Consider the following 18741-nt stretch of genomic DNA (forward strand, 5'->3'; position numbering starts at 1 on the left):
ATCTGTCTGTCAGTCTGTCTGTCCATCCATCTGTCTGTCCGTCCATCTATTGAAGTCAGTGCTTTAAAATACATTTTCTACGAAGAATGAGAAAAAAATACAATTCATTAAAATAAGTTTTTCCCTGACAGTGGAGTTAACTTTAAGTAAGGTGTTTGGGGATTAAAAGAATAAAACAGGCAAAATAAAACACATTTGAATGGGTCTTCAGTGGGAGATAACACAGAAATCATGATCTGCAATCTCTAGCAATAACACCCTGATGACCTCAGAATCAGTTAAGCATAGGAAATAAAACTCAGTATTCTGTAGTTACAAGTGATCTGCTCCACTTCTTTTTTTTTTTTTTTTTAATATGGGATATTTCAGGATTCTTAATTTATTGGGAAATAACCCCAAAATGACAAAAATTTCTGTTCAAACTTTACATCTTTATTTGGATAAATGCAATTAGTGAGCCTATTAAGGAAAAATAGCTATTGTTTCTCTTTTGTTATTTTTTATTTATATAAGCAATAATTGGAGGATTTGCACACAGTGGAGTTTCTGAAAGCTGTCAGGATAGGAAGATTTATCATTTAGAAGATTTTATATTTTTATTCTCTTATACAATGTTGTCTGAACTCTAGTACATGTGACAACATATTAACACTCCATGGGTCACCATAGTAAGAATTGTCAATTCAGTAAATAGAATAGATATTGTTGTGAATAGAGGTGTCCAAACTAAAAATAATCTGCACCGCAGTTGCACAGAATTGGATTAATCATAATCTTTATTTTAAGACACAGTGATGATTTCGACTGTCAATAGTTCTCTGTATGTACTTATGCATGTATGAATGTGGGTGTTTGTTTTGATATGATGAGCAACCATGAAATCAACATAAATCTAAAAGTCAAAAATATAATAATAGTTCTATCTACTGTTGATCCTCATTCAATTTCCCTGCTTACATGCGTATTACATGCGTAGTCCTTGCTAAACCAGAACACAGCTGGATTTTTCAAAATCCAATGTGATTATCTCTTTCTCTTAACTAGCATTTTCATTGTATTGTATGTATGTATTTATGAATGTGTTCCCCCCCCCCCCCCCGTTGCAAAAATTTAAGGAACTCAGCTGTTCAATTACAGATTTGTTCCTGGTGGTCTTTGGGTGGAGCACATGGAAATTAGCATCGATTAAGTTAAAATAAAAGTTTACTCTCTCTAAACACCTTATTCTCGTCCTAAACACCATTTAAATCACTTTATTATTATTTTTTTTTAATAGCAAAGTGACTCTATGATAGAGAGAACCCAGGTTTTCTGGTTCTTTGTTATAACCTGTAGCACTAACAATACATTCTTGGTTAGGTCTTGATGTTTTTTAAAGATGTTTTTATATATTCATCATTTTTAGTACACTTGGTCTATCCTGGATTATAACACTCTCATGGATCTGGATCCAAAATTCTCTTTTCTTTCATAGGCTTCAAACCAGTTTATATCCAAAATCAAATGTCTATATGTGACTTGTTTCTCAGCACATTGTTTTTCCAGTTAGCGTGAGAGCATTCTGTATTTCATGAGGATAGAATCTGTATTTGAGAGCATGGGATTCGATGAAGGTGTTTAACTTTGAGGTCCAGAGCAGGAGCAGAATGTATCTTCAACATCTAGGTCTTCAGTTTAAGCTTGTGAAATTTAAATTATCCATTTTAGAATATATATCAGCTTGTTTTTAGGCAATATTAACTGATTTCCTCTTTCTTCCCATATGTAGTACAAATTGTTCCTCAGGGTCTGCTGTTTAATTTGTTTAATTATATGTCATTTTAGATTATAAATCCCAAGATGCAGATAGACTAACAACAAAACCTTTATGTGTTTTCCATGTTAATTTTAAATACACAGTGTAGTCTGTTTCCAGTGTCAAAAGCAGTAATAAATTGTCTAGCAAAAACACATTTAAAATGTGTTTAAGTAAATGTAATTATGTACGTCATCTGAGAAATAATAATATTAATGACTGACCATTTACAGTGTAATTTTTTTGTACCATATGCTTTTGAATGTGCTTTTATGCAATCCTCACAGCTTTTCTGTGGTCGTAGTGTTCATATTAACTGTATTTGTTAATGAAAAATCTTAGACTTACTACTAAATAACAAATTTGAGGTCATATATGTATAACCTATTTAAAGATGTAGTCCAAAATATTATCAAACTTCAGTCTTTAGCCCTAGTCAAATCCTCTTGCATGTTCTCCTCATTTTAAGTAAGATTATATCTGATTACTTCATGTTATAGAACAGTAATTTGGGGGGGGTGTAGGTGTGTGTGTGTGTGTGTGTGTGTGTGTGTGTGTGTGTGTGTGTGTGTGGCAGAGGATGCAGTCCCTACGTTGTTATGCTATTCTCCCTGCTCCAATTCTCTTGCTCTGCTTCTTTTGCCTCTTCCAATCTCAGGGCAGGCAAAGGGTGATGTGAAACATTGAAAATATAGAACTAATGAAACAAACCTCTATTTGATATTCACTTCTATTTATAGTGCTTCTTATCTCTCATGGCAAGGCACAGTAATTGTCACTGCCATGTTAACATAAATTTATCTAAAATCATATAGCTTTCCCAAATAATTTGCAAAGCAATTCTGCATAGAGTTTCTGTACATCGTGCATCTGCTTTTGCTCTGGACTATTTTTCCAAAAATGCCTTCATAGCAAGCAGATTCTAAGACATAGCATCTCTCTCTCTAGGTCAAAGGGCAGATTTGTTTAATATCCAAGATAATAAAGGCAATGTCCTTTCAGAGCAAAGTTTGAGCAAGTTTGCTAGCATTCCCTTTTAAATTACTGGAGTTGCCTAAACTTGGGGTCCCTCAGTGTGACAAACCTACCCTGTGTCCTCCACACACTTGGGTCTGTATCTTCATTGCTTCTATAGAGGGAAGGGACAAAGTGCACTAATAGGAACTTTGAGGTCATTCTGTCTGCTTGCCATGATAAATAAAGCCCTTTATTGCAGGCCAAGAAGGCTCTTTTATATGTCCTCATCTATGACACCATGGCAGTCTGAATTGTTAGCTTACAAGAAGAATAAAATTTCATCCCTTTCATAGTTCTTGACAAGGTCCTTCTCCATTGATACGTCTCTGAAAGGGGACACTCTTGGGCAGGTTCTTTCAGGATAATGCATGGCCTGTTACTTTCCCCAAGCCATTCAATCCAAGGGAAAAAAAGTCAGCTCCACAAACACTCCACAAACACTCCGGTACAAGGCCGGAGTACAATGTACTCTGGTACATTGTTTTCTTTTTTACCTAGCCATAAGGGCATTGAGTTTCTCACCTTCAGATTCATCTAGATGCAAGTTGGCACCAGGTTCTGTGACCTGTTCCTATTGCAACATGGGAGGCGACTGAGATACCGCAGTTCAGACAGCATCAAGCTATTCAGTGGGGTGCTCGTATCTGTATTTTCATTGAGACCTAATCTATTGAATGGACCTACTTAGTTACCAGTCAACTTGTTTGCTGCTGGTTCATGAGATACGGATCTTGTTACAGACGTACATCTCTGCACTGCTTCTGTCATTAAAAAGTATTTTGTTGTGGAAAAATAATTAGCTGAATTAAACAGTATACTTGGTGATGTACTTCCTTCACATTCTGGCACAAACTCTTCATCCAGTAGTGGATAGGAGGAATATTGCTAATATTGCATTTTTGTTTGTTTGTTTGCTCCCTCCCCACATATACTGGTTATGTGGGACCATCCTGTTTCTTTCCCAGGAAATAAAACTCTCTACTCTAACAATTCCCTTCAAGGAATCGTTTTCATTCTGTCTCTAGGTTTTTCTTTTATCAGCGGTTGGAAGATTCTGTCACTGATAATTTTTGTCTTATCTTTGCAAGTCATATTGGCATGTGTCTTACCTTACACTTATTTCTACCATCCTCAGCTTTGACATCATAGTCAATACATTCAAATATAAGAACATCTAAGATGTTGCTGAACTCAGTTTAATATCCAGATGTATGTGATGGCAGACTGAGGGTTTCACAATTACACTGAGCTCTCTCACAAAGAAGTAAGGGACAGAAATAAACAACTGCGGGGAAGTGTAAGAGGACTATATATCTGACCTCTCATAACTGGATCAATCTAATATGTAATGTCAAGAACAATAAAATAATGCTGTTTTCATTCTCACGTTTGGTTTCTAATTTCCACTTTGCTGGTGTAGATGCTTTTAAAAAATACAATACAAATTATTTGGAAAACTTAAATAAAATATATCAAATACAAACTCAGTATTTTTATCATTTGATTCAACCGTCATAGTATTATTCTGGCAAATCACTTACAAAATTTTCTCAATGTTTGACATCAATTTCTATGCTAACTTGCTGCGGATAGTCCTAAATAGCTTATGGAGTGAAACGAATCTGCAAACTATAATTCGAGTATGTCAAAATATTTGTGGTATGCCAAAATATTTCTGGATATTAATATTTAGGGCCTTACATTATTATATACATTGTTACATAGAATATCCCAAGTGGCAAAGTATACTTCCAAGTCAACTTTTTTTATTTAGATCGCACCACTATATTTGGGATCTTATTTAATATTTCATCTTCCCAGTAACAGTGGCATCTTTGTAAAGGTTATTTTAATGAGCATGATGCTATATTCATGTGACTTATTCCTGAAACATTAATTCCCTTATATATTACTAAAATTTAATTTTTATACTGCTATATCTATCTTTTCAAATATCTATACTAAATCCTTACTTTTCAGAAGAGTAACTGCCTTTAAAAAAATGATTAAACCATAAATACAATGTTATATTTCTAGATTCCAGAGTACATTTTTTAATAGTTAATTTACCAGGATATATTCCAATTTAAAAAGTAGAGATTTGTGACTGCTCTTAATATTCTGTAATAAAATTTCCTTTCCCATTAGTCAAAATCTTTTGGGAATTTGCATGATCATCAGTGTTAAAATAACTGGTTGGCATTAATGACGGTTAGTCATTTGATTCTGTGTGAAAAACTCTAGATTTAGGCACAGCACTATCAGAATTTTAAAAAATGTAATTCATCCTTATTTAATAACAATAATGAGAATTTAAAATCATGTTGTTTTATTCTAGTATTCTTTCCACACTGCCATCAAGGATCTTTTGGTTATTATTCTTTGCTTCACTCTCTAGTTGTGCAGCTAAGGAGCATTACATTTCATTCCTCTGTCGCATTTCAAATAATGAGGACATATCAGTAGCACTAAGGAAGTTATTGTAGATCTGATTAAATCCTTGCAGATCCCAGCTTTCTTTCATATTTGTAGCTACTATCTCTGCCCACTTAATCCTCCTATGCCATATAATTTCAAAGTGTGATTGTCATTCTGAAGTATCTTTTAGTTTCTCATTCCTTAAGGTCTATACCTTTTCAATCATAAACCAATAGGCAAAAATGATGATCTCTTTGTAATCCATGTGGCATATTATTTAGGTACTAACTAATAATGATCATTAAAATTTCTTCCTTCTAGCAAGAGATATTGTAAAAGACAAGATCTCCTGAATGATAAAATGTATATTTTTTCCATTCATGTTTTTATGGCATCTCCCAATAATGTGACTTAAAAATTTTGCTGTTCAGTCATTCTAAAAATACTTTTACCACTCAACTAATATGGGGTAGTAGCTTCCTCTTAATACAAAGAAAGTGAAAATCATATTAAATTAGGATTGAAACTGAAGATCTGCATTGAAAATACAGAATTTGCATACAGCTTGGAATTCTTTACAATAATCCATTCAATTAGTCAAACCAATAAAGAAGTTTAATTTTTGGAGCACTCTTGTCAGTCTAAAGAACTAATACGGGCATACAGTTAACTTTAGAGGCTATATAATAAAACAGTAGGTATGTGAGTTTGTTTATTTGTTCATTGTTTTGTATCTGAGCTTCCAGAAAGCATTTTTATTCATTCATACAATAATAGTCTATTGTAAGAGTCTGATTGGGATGCATGGGCCACAATACAGTGATGCAATGCGGAAGTAGAAAGAATCAGAAGTTTGTATTCTTCCTGCTAAGAGTTAGAACCTGGGCAGGGAACCTAGGTTTTCAACCGATGCTTTAACCTCGGACTTCGGATCTTGAGTGACTACAATACCAAGAACAGCTATGAAATTATTCATTACAGCCATGGCATTGAGAGTCCACTGCCAGCGGAGGTAGTGGCTGTGTCCTAGGAGACTGTGTCCCAAGGGACTACCCCTGTGCAGGCTGTGCTCTGATCCTCACAAGAGCCTTCCCTGGCTCCTGACATTTTTCTGAGCTGGGTTCTTCAGCATTCCTATGGATTCTATGAAATCTCTATTGATGTAAGAAAATAAAAGTCACAGTACCTTAAACAATGAAAGAACATCTCCCTCAAAGGTTTTGGGGTAAGGAATCCATTAAAGGAATGATGGCTATGTTCTAGTAAGTCTTCAGAAGTCCTTATACCATTCTTTTGTTACCCCAAGTGTGTATCCCCGGTCTCTTTGATCCAAGTGAGAGTAAGTAATTTACTTACTATGTCTTCTACTAGAAAGTAAACTCAATGGCCAAAAATAACTAATGTTTTCTTACTGTTTATTCTTTAGTGTTTATGTAAATCACTGGCACACAGTGGACAGTCAATTAAATATGAAAATAAATGACTTCCATGTCTGTGTAGGTTTACTTATCTTGAAAATAATTCAAGGAACTTGCCCACAAAATTTCCCATTCTTAATTTGCTACCATTCAACCCTTCAGAATTCTGCTCCCTTTTACCTCAATCTAATCTATTTATATAATCGCTTTAGACTAGATAGCTATCAGATTAGCTGATGTTTATTACAGCACCTAATTGCATCATAAACTCTCAGTAACTGTTAATTATCAATAATAGCAAAACATTCAACCAGAATTGGCCTCTAGCTTTTTGGAAATGTTATTCAAGGAAGCTGCAATTCAAGGTTGACATTCTGAAGAGGATATAAGAAAGTACTGCAGTAATTATTTTTACCTGTTTATATAACACCTGTGGTTTACCTTCAATATTATTGCTGCCAGCATTTTGGATAACATTTAACTTTTGAAGAACACATTTCATTTTCCTTCAAGATCATGAACATGGATTTTAGGGAGTCATGTCATTATTTTGAATGTTATTTATTAGAATTGGAGTTTTCCTATTTTCTCATTATGGTGAATTTCAATCTATTTATATTTGTCATGAAATTCATGGTGCAGCTATAACAAATAAGATAAACAGAATACTCAACTACAAAGATAATTAAAAAAACAAACAAACAGAAAACAACAAAAAGCACTTGATAAAGAAAGAGACTTATTATTGTTGATTTTAAGTAAGAATAATGTCTATGTATAGTGATGCAAAATCTTTCTATCAAGCTTAAAACTAAAATAATTTTGACAATGTCAACAAGATAATATTGCTAAAGAAAATAAAAAAAAAAACATGCCTGAAATATATAGTTATAAAGGAGAATTTTCATAGCATGAAAACCTAGTGGTTAGAACTGGGCAAAATATGTTTTAACAAATGATTTCTTATGTCATTGTTTTGTTCCTCTCTTTTAAGAGCCTGAATATTTAAACATATATTAAACACATTAAAACATATATTAAAATCTCAAAAATGAATAAATATATACATAAATAAACAGATAAGTGACATCTGCACTGAAATCAAAGAATAGGAATTTGGTCAGTAATCTAAGATATTAAACTTGCCACTGGCTCAATATTTTTCTTGAATAATCATTTATTTGCCAAGTACTACATAATGTAGGAGACATGTAGTAATCTTGATATGAGAACATCCTTTTCATCATCTTTGTTTATTAGGCCACTCCAATTTAATGAGAATGTTACTATATACAAGATGATTTCTTTGTCTGTGTTGTCTATGATTCATAATGAAGGAAATTCTTAATAATTTATTACAGATTATTTGAGTTTGTGAAAAATTCTGTAAACTACATGTAAAACATAAAATTATGTTTTTTGATAAGGGACAATTCTCTCTAAGATTGGATGGCAGCCGCACTCTGTTCCCGTTCTAGCTGTTTTACCCATTCTACCCAAACCCCTCCCATCTGGCAACCATCAATTTGTTCTCTGTATCTATGAGTTTGTTTCTGCTTTGTTTGTTCATTTAGTTTGCTTTTTAGATTCCACATATAAGTGAAATCTATGTTACTTTTGTTTCTCTCTCTGACTTATTTCACTTAGCATAATAAGTTTTGGTAGCCTTTCATCTATCAGAAGAGAACGTTTTTCTCTTCCCACATAGGCCACGTGCTAAATAACTGTATTTTGGCAAATTTGTAATTTATCTTGTGAAACTTTATGTTCTTTTTATGCGGGCAGAGAACAAATAAATGGAATTAATTTTACAAGCTTTTTAATTTTCTAGATAAAGTAGAAAATCATCTACCTATTGTGTCAAAACTGAAACACAAAGGAAATGTAGATATTGAAAGTCTTGATTGATAACAGGGGAATACAGTTGGGGGGTCATGATATATGAGGGACATGATGCCCAAGCATGTTGTTGTCTTTCCTGGGGGTAAGACAAAAAAAAAAATGTATTGATGGTTCTGGCCTAGAGACACACTGAAAAATACAGTGCAAAAATACACTACAGGGAAGCAAGTGACTTCAGGTGTAATTGATGACAGAATAGTATATTGGTTAGGTACTACCAGAAAGTGAAGTGTAACAATTTTGTTGATGGCCCTGAGGTCTTGAACAAATCAATATCATTGTCCATTTGGTCTTCTCATTGGCAGCACAGGAGTGTTGCAAAAACAAATGCAGAAGCTATGAGAACACTTTTGGATATAAGACCTTCAAATATAGATTTGTTCCCTTCGTTTGCTGTTGGCTTCAAATGACATTGGGGAAGTTTGGGTAATGGTTTGGTAGGGTCTATCTGTGAAAAGATTTTGTTCCAATTATTTCTCCTAACTCAGTGGAACTTTTAGCCCATACAGAGCTATGGTGAAGGATTTTATCTGGGGTATGATTAAAATATAAGGAAGAAGGCATAATTTAAATATGAATAGACAGATTTTCTGAAATTTAAAGAATCAGTTTATCTAGTATGAATTTAATATTATAACTCCATTTGCAAAGTATTACATTTACAGTGGTAGTATCACAGAGGAGGATCTAGGGGCCTAAGGTTTAAAGACAAGCCCTAGAAGATAGGGAATGTCTGTAAGTTATTTAAAACATCTACCAAATGTGTAATCTTACTCTGGGGAAGAGGTTGAGCATAGATGGAAGGGGTTAATGTAAAAAGAGTAGCATCTGTATCTACGAGAAATTGATTAGTCTGACCATCTACATTTATAATTAATTAATTAACCTTGAATATTTCAGCATAAGGCAGGGTATGAGGTGATTTTTTTCTTCCTCAGAGCACCTTTATTGATATCAACTGAGAAAATTTTCTTTTAAAATAAAAATATATGGTAAAAGACAATGGCTTTTTGTCTTCAAAACTACATTATCTAAGAAAGAGAGTGAGAGGGAGAGGGAGAGGGAGGGGGAGAGGGAGAGGGAGAGGGAGGGAGGGAGGGAGGGAGGGAGGGAGGGAGGGAGGGAGGGAGGGAGGGAGGGAGATTGGAAAGAAAAAAGCATGTGTTGGGGGCATGGAGTTATTTTAGATTAAGAGATTAAGGAGCTGTAAAACTCAGGGTTCTGAATCAAAACAAATAAATAAACCAACCCCTGTACAAGGTGTTCTGAGGGCAGAATGTGAATTAGATATAAAATTTCAGTAGAGAATATGTTAATTTAGTTCTGTGTAATGTTATTTTTTAAATTGTGACAATGTAGGAGACTCTACTTATTTTTTTAAAAATATGCTGAATTATTCAGGGATGAATGTCAGTATATCTACACTTTCCATTAAAATATTTATATAAAAATATTCCAGAATGTGGATAATTCTTAGGTCTAGATGAGACCATTATTGCATTTTTTCTTTGCTTTTCAGGTTTCCGATGCTAGATTGCATTTCATCTTTTACCTTTTTTGTATTTATTTGATCAAAAACAGCTTCCTTGTTTGTTTGTTTTTTTTTGTTTTATACTTACTACTTAGCCTCACATATATTTTCCAACCTTTCTGAATCACCTTTTTAATTTATTATATTATTATTTTTAAAGCATATCTCTGTTATATACTTTAGTGCTAGATTTTGTTTGTAAAATGCACGCTAAAAATATTATTTTCAAAATAAAGTTGGGTCATTTAAAATGAGAGATACGTTTCATCTCATATATGGATGATCTATTTCACATTAAGGCTGATGCTTAGCAAACCACCCTGAAGCCTGATAACTTAAAACAGTCATTCATCCATGTTTGGGTCAGCTGAGTGTTTCTTCTTTGGTGGCCTGTGTTTGCTCATCCCTCTGCAGTCAGCTGTGGGAGAGGCAGCTCTGCTGATCTTGGCTGTGTTCTCTTACGTATTTGTGGGTCCGATTTGTGGGATCAGATGGGTCTAATTGCTGTTGGTCAGTGAGCATCGTTGATCATCCTCCACCAGAGGAGCCTGGACTTGTGGCAAGGTTCCCAGAGCAAGTCCTCCTGAGACTCATCCCACACTTCTCATAATTCTGTTTATCCCACTTTGTATGAGCCAAATTAAATCACAAAGGTACCTAGATTCAAGAGGAGAAAGAAATAGACTCCATTTCTGATTGAGTGTAACATCACATTGCATGGGACATTTATGCAGAGGCTGCAAAGGACACAGTTGAAAGGATAGGTGAAGTATTGAGGCCATTCAAAAAAAAAAAAAAAAGAACGATAACTGATTACTGTCTTAAAATTGTCATAATGTTTGTCATGTATTTTCATTTATAATTAACAAAACAAGATATTTACTTCATAAAAATGTCATTCTTCAGTTAGCCTTTTTTCTCCCTGTATCAAACTTTGTATCCCTGAATCAAACTTTGATTCTCTGAGCTTGGGTTTTTCTCCCCCCAAGTGTTTGTGAAAGAAAAGTATTCTTATCTTTGTTTTGACTTCATTACAAAGTTTTGTCTGATGTTTTCTCTATTATTGTTTCCCATCAATTGGATCACATTTGTAATTTATTTCAGGAATTCTTGCACGGTTCCAGTCTCTAAGGGCATCTTTCAGGTTTCATCATGCATATGTAAGTATGTATAATAAGTAAGGGACTTTTATACAAGAAAGGAAATACTTGGTGTGCTCCTGCGTAAACAGTGGCCCCAAGTTTAGAATATTTTCAAAATCATTCCTACCTTTTGTTCAGCATATCGAAGAAAGAAATCTTTAAAACCAGATGCAACAAAACTATTTGTACTGCTTAATATCTATTGTGGTCTCTTGAAATTCTAACCCTATATTTTAAAATGAATGAGGATTGATAGAAATTTTAATTTTCAGCGTAGAAATCCAGCAATCTGTTGATAACATGTGGACTGAGTCACCACCATGGGGAAACCCACACAGAGAGAAACTGTTTCTCTGTCTTTCTCTCTCTAATTGTGAAGGAACAATAACACCAACAAAATTTGCATTTTTAAATTAGCCTTTGTCCTGGATTTCTTTCTCATTACAAGAGGGTTTTGTTCCCTCTTTATAATCCATCTTGAGAAATGTCTGACACAATGTAGGAGCTCATGCAATATGTGTTAAATGAATTTAATAAATAAATAAATAAATAAATAAATAAATAAATAAATAAATAAACAAACAAACATCTGGCTCTGCATTTCTCCTTGCCAGCATAGCTCTCCTCTGTCAGTAAAAAATCTCCTTTTTTAACCAGTGAGAGGTTGACTCACTGGAGAGCTTTTTGTTTGATTAATTCTTACTGATTCTTGAGCTTCATGGCTCAGCACCCTTCAACCACCTCTGAACCACAGAGTTGAAAGAGATTTCATATGGAGAACTCCCTTTCAGCTCCATACTCCCACTCCCATCCTCTCTTCATACACCTTTTCAAAAATCTCCTCTAATTACTTCCCATGGCAACAGACTGTTTTTCTAGGTAGATTGATTGTTAGTGATTTTTTTCAGTGCCTTTTTCTTCGTTTTTTTCCCTGTATTTAAAGAAAATTTTAAAAGATGCTTGCACGTAGAAAATGATCTTCAACTCTGTAGCAGGTTTACATAATTTCATTTATATGATTGTGCATGTACACACATGAATATACACATGCACACACATGAACACACACATACAAACACACAGGTTTGCTTAATTAGACAGCCTATTACTCAGAATGAGTGGAATATGTGTTTCTTCACAGTACAACTTTGATATCCTAATAAGTACTATTCCACGTCTTCAAATAATTTGCCAAGACAAAATTCATTTTTATTTTTTTTCTGCTATGAAAGAAAATTAATACTGAGTTTGTTCTTTTACTCTTCTTATCATTTTCTGGTATTTTTGTTACAAAGGTGGCATTTTTTTCCTTTTGGTATTAAGGTCCCTCATTTACAGACTCCAAACATGAAACATGCAGTAAATAACATAGGCACTAAAATGGGGTAATTTTTATTGATAATTTTGGATAGTATTTTTGGCAACTCCATTTCTCCATCTTATGGTCTTTATTCAAAAATTAATTGTGAATGATACTATTTATTAATAATTTATGAAAATATCTACTTCTATTATGGACTTATTTTAGACCCTTTAGTTTGTAAGTTATCACAAAGCATTTATTTGACAAATCACACAATCTGTATGTTAGTGTTAAAATATTATTTTTTAAAATATTATATTCCATGTTACATTCAGAGTATTATTAGAAAATACCAACAAGAATAGCTAAGGATAAGCTTAGTGAATAATTTTGTAAATATAATTTTCTTTTTTCTCTTTTTTTCAATTAAACTTTATTGGGATGACAATGGTTAGTAAAGTTACATACATTTCAAGTGTACAATTCTGTAATATATTATCTATATCTCACATTGTGTGTTCACCACACAGAGACAGTTCTCTTTCCATCATCATATATTAGACCCCATTTAGTCTCTTCTAGAGCCCCGCTCTCCCATCCCCCTTTACCCTCTGGTAACTACTAAACTATTGTCTATGTCTATGACTTTTTGTTCTTCCAGTTGTTTGTCTTGCTCTTTTGTTGTTTTCAGTTTATATACCACAAGTCAGTGAAATCATATGGTTCTCTACTTTTTCTGTCTGACTTATTTCGCTTAGCATTATAATCTCAAGATCCATCCATGTTGTCACAAATGATCCTATTTCATCTTTTCTTATGTTGAATAGTATTCCATTATGTATATATACTGCAATATCTTTATCCATTCATCTATCGAAGGACATTTTGGTTGTTTCCATGTCTTGGCCACTGTGAATAAAGCTGCAATGAACATTGTAGCACACTGTCTTTATGGATAAATGTTTTCAGATTTTTTGGGTAGATACACAGGAGAGGGATTGCTGAGTCATATGGTAATTCTATTTGTAATTTTTTGAGGAACCTCCACACTGCCTTCCATAATGGCTGCACCAGTCTGCATTCCCTCCAACAGTGTATGAGGGTTCCCTTTTCTCCACAGCCTCTCCAACACTTGTTACTATTTGTGTTGTTGATGATAGCCACTCTGACTGGGGTGAGGTGATACCTCCTTGTGGTTTTTATTTGCATTTCTCTGATGATTACTGATGCTGAGCATTTTGTAAAATGTCTGTTTGCCATTTGTATGTCCTCTTTAGAGAAATGTCTCCAGGTCCTCTGCCCATTTTTCAATTGGATTGTTTATTTTTTTGTTGTTGAGTTGTATAAGTTTCTTATATATTTTGTATATTAGCCCCTTATCAAAGACACCGTTTGCAAAAATTTTCTCCCATTCAGTTGGTTGTCTCTTTATTTTGTCAATGGTTTCTTTTGCTGTGCAGAAGCTTTTTAGTTTGATATAGTCCCATTCATTTATTTTAGCTTAACTTTCTTTGTCTTTGGATGCAAATTCATAAAATGCTCTTTGAACCCAAGGCCCATAAGTTTAATACCTATGTTTTCTTCTATGTAGTTTATTGTTTCAGGTCTTATGCTTAAGTATTTGATCCGTTTTGAATTAATTTTGGTACATGGTGACAGATAGCAGTCCAGTTTCATTCTTCTGCACGTGGCTATCCAATTCTCTCAGCACCATTTATTGAAGAGGCTGTCTTTCCTCCATTGTATGTTTTTAACTTCTTTGTCAAAAATTATCTGTCCATATTTATGTGGTTTTATTTCTCAACTCTATTCCATTGGTCTATCAGTCTGATTTTCTGCCAATACCATGCTGTTTTGATTATTGTATCCATGTAGTACAAGCTAAAGTCAGGGAGTATAATACCTTCAGTGTTGTTCTTTTTTCTTAAGATTGCTTTGGCTATTTGGAGTCTTTTGTGATCTAAACAAATATGATGATTTTTTTGTTCTATTTCTTTACAAAATGTCATTCAGATTTTGATGGGGATTGCATTAAATCTGTATATTGCTTTGGGTAGTATGGCCATTTTAACTATGTTGATTCTTCCAATCCATGAGCACGGAATGTCTTTCCATTTCTTTGTGTCTTCTTCAATTTCTTTCAAAAATGTCTTATACTTTTCAGCATATAGGTTCTTCATATCCTTGGTTAAGTTTATGTCTCGGTATTTTATTATTTTCGCTGCAATTGCAAAAGGAATTGTTTTTTCTATCTCTTTTTTCTGAGATTTCATTGTTAGTATATAGGAATGCAATGGACTTTTGTACATTGATTTTGTAGCCAGCAACTTTACTCTATTTGTTAATTGTTTCTAATAACTTATTGGGGGAGTCTTTAGGGTTTTCTATATATAACATCATGTCACCTGCAAAGAGTGATAATTTAATTTCTTCAATTCCAAATTGGATGCCTTTTATTTCTTTCTCTTGCTCGATTGCTCTGGCAAGGACTTCCAAAACTTGTTGAAAAGCAGAGGTGATAGGGGACAGCCCTGTCCTGTTCCTGAACATAGAGCACAGGACTTCAGTTTTTCACCATTAATTATGAGATTAGCTGAAGGCTTGTCATATATGGCCTTTATTATGTTAAGAAATTTTCCTTCTATACCTATTTTATTAAGTGTTTGAATCACAAATGGATGTTGTATCTTGTCAAATACGTTTTCTGCATCAATTGATATAATCATATGATTTTCGTCCTTTATTTTGTTTATGTGATGTATCATATTGATGGATTTGTGGATATTAAACTATCCTTGTGCTCTGAGGATGAACCCCACTTGGTCGTGATGAATAATCTTTTTAGTGCATTGTTGCATTCGATTTGCTAGAATTTTGTTTAGGATTTTTACATCTGTATTCATCAGAAATATTGGTCTGTAGTTTTCTTTTTTTGTGTTGTCCTTACCAGATTTTGGTATCAGGGTAATGTAGGCCTCATAAAATGAGTTAGGGAGCACTGTCTCTTCTTCAATTTTTTGGAAGTTTTTGAGCAGGTTTGGTAAACCTCTTTGAAGGTTTGGTAGAGTTCACTAGTGAAGCCATCTGGTCCCGGACTTTTGCCTTTGGGAAAGTTTTGGATGACTGAATTTCGTTACTGGTGATTGGTCTGTTTAGATTTTCCAGTTCTTTATTGTTCCGCATTGGAAGGCTATATGTTACTAAGAACTTGTCCATTTCTTCTAGGTTATTGAATTCGGTGGCATATTGTCCTTCATAGTATTCTTGGATGATCCTTTGTATTTCTGTGGCAAACATGATAACTTCCCCCTCTTTCAGTTTTGATTTTGTTAATTAGTGTCTTCTCTCTTTTTATCTTAGTGAGTCTAGCCAAGGGTTTGTCAATTTTGTTAATCTTTTCAAAGAACCAGCTCTCTTTTAAGTCTCAAGTCTCTTTCTTCTTCCATTTGTGTAATTTCCAAGTTTCTATCGTCTATGTCACTGATTCTTTACTTCATCTGGTCAACTCTACTACCTAAGCTGGTTGCTTCAATCTTGATTTCCTTTACTGAGTTCTTAATCTCCAGAAATTTTATTTGGTTCTTTTTTTTAAATTTCCATCTCTTTCATAAAATGCTCATGGTGTTCTTTGATTTTGTCTCTGAGTTCATTAAACTGCCTTTCTGTGTTTTCTTGCATCTCGTTGAGTTTTTTCAGTACTGTAATATTGAATTCTCTATCATTTAAGTTACATATTTCCATATCTTTAAGTTCCTTTTCTGGAGACTTTTCACTATCTTTCTGAGCTGTCTTGTTGCCTTGGTTATTCATGGCAATTACTGATTTAGTATTTCTCTTCCTAGATGTCTACAGGAGTGGCTTCTGCAACAGGTTGATAGGAAAACTTCTTTCTTTTGTTTTCCAGTACTTGTTGGTAGAATGTTTTATTGTCTCTCCGACTGCAGCCTTTTTTTTCTCTCTCACATGGTAGTGTTATGTTTTGTCTGCACTATTCCAGCTTCTCACACAATGGGGGGGATTCCCTAGGAGACGGGCTTCGCCTCTGTTATAGTTCGCCTGGGTGACAGGGCGCAGTGTCCCTGTGGGTATGCAGAGAGCTTTTGAAGTTCCAAAACTCTTCTTGCACCGATTCAGAGCCCGTTTATTTCAACAGCTCTGTTTATTCCTGCAGGGATCCGCCCAGATAGGTGGGACCAGCAGTGGGGTGAGTTGTTAGAGGTGGCCCAGAGCAATGGCGGTGCCCACCACCACAGTCGGTCCCGCTTCCACAGCTCCCTCCCGTATGATGGAACTAGTTGGGCTGCCAATCTGTGTCTGCAGTCCACAGTTCTCAGAACAGCAAATATCCTGTCCTTTTGATCTGACACTGCTACTGTTCTGCTTCTAGCACCAGGCAGGTGGGGGCGGGGTGAGCTCTGGGAGGGTAGGGAGGGGGTGGCTACTGTCAGTGCCTAAGGCTTCTGTGCTCTGCTTGGCAGTGAGGGCTTAAACCACGGTTTTCAGCTTTCTTCCCTCAGTCTTTTCTCCGAGTTCTCTGCCATGAGCTTTGGGTTCAGCCGTGTTATATGCTGTCCCCTCAGCCCTGTGGGCCATAAGCGGAGCCCTAGCAGTCCAAGTTCTTCCCTCTCCCACAGCTGTGGTACTTCCGTGAAGCAGGAAGCTCGGAGCACTGAGCTACATCTGCGTCCTGCGCCCACGCAGCTCCGTCCCTGCACTTCTCCCTTCCCTCCTACCCTGCTCCCACGATTCTCCCACCTTTAGGTAAATTCAGTAGTGGGCCTCTTCTTCTTGCTTGTCTGCTGTGCAGGGAGTCCTTTGTGGAGTTATTGTTGTTCAATTAGTTGTGAATTCCAGGGGAGCTTTACTAGGCTCACCTCACGCTGCTATTTTTATGACACACTTTTCTTTCTTTCTTTAAAATGTAATTTTCTATTGGAAGTATATTGTTTTTTGATTATTTAAGTGTACTCTCTTGAAACTCTCACTTCTAGATTTTCAGTTGAAACAAAATTAGCCATGCTGTCGAATATAATATCTACTACTGAGAAAACAAATGTCAAATTTAAAATCTGTATGAATGCAAATGATTGCTAGTAATAGAGATTAAGAAATTTGGTTTTCCCTATTCCATAATATTGTTGCAATATATGGATATAATGGATAATATATACCCCTTAAAATTGAGTGAATAATTGAATTCTTCTCAGAGTACACATAAAATAGAGTTATCATCCACTAGTTGCCTGTATTGCCATATGTCTAACTTAATTCCATGACAAATAGCAAATTTTAAATAAATATCTTGAATATCTGGAAGACAAAAAATTAAAACTCTGCAGATACTCAATATTAAACATATATGACACCTAAATTTAGACACACATTCATTTTTCACTTAGGAGATATGTTGTACACAATCATATTATTTGAACTAGTGCACTCAAAAATAACATTCAATTTTAGCAAAGCATATTTATGATACAACAATCAGCTCACAGTGATTTTATGGCAAGTGATCATGATATGTAGAATTGAAAATGTTTCTTATAGCTGGAATGAATTGATAACTCAAATTGCTAATCAGAAATTGAACCAAGGCTATTTCAGAACGTTTTTAGAGAAATATATATTTTATATCTATCTATATCATATCATATCATTTAATGTATCATAAATATATTAAAATTTAATATATTATATAAAGTATATATTTATTATATAATATATAATAATAAAATATCATTTAATATATATATATGATATACAAATAATATATAAATGATATATAAAATATATATTTACCGTAAGTAAATTTTGACAGGAAACCCCGTTATATAAAACCATGTCCATATAGAAGCTGATCTCTGGTTGACAAAGGGATGCACAGAGGTCCTATTTACTTTGCTTTCCACTTTTCAATGGTTCCATGTACTGCAATTTGAAAACCACTGCTGTAAATGTGATTTCACTATTTAGATTGATAATGCTATGAGAGAAATGAATGTTTACATGCTCCAGGTCTCTCTGAGATATCAAGGGAATTGTCACTTAGTTAGTTCATGGCAGAGTCAAGGCTAGTCACCAGACCCAGCGTCTCATTTACTCCGCTTTCACTTACTTAGCTCTGACAAGTACTATAATAATAAAGTGAATTCATGCCCAGAATAGCATAGTCAAAATACGTTTCACATAAATATAAAAACAATAAGTATTCA

The sequence above is a fragment of the Rhinolophus hipposideros genome, assembly GCF_964194185.1.
Source record: "Rhinolophus hipposideros genome assembly, chromosome: 4".
Lineage (NCBI taxonomy): Eukaryota > Metazoa > Chordata > Mammalia > Chiroptera > Rhinolophidae > Rhinolophus > Rhinolophus hipposideros.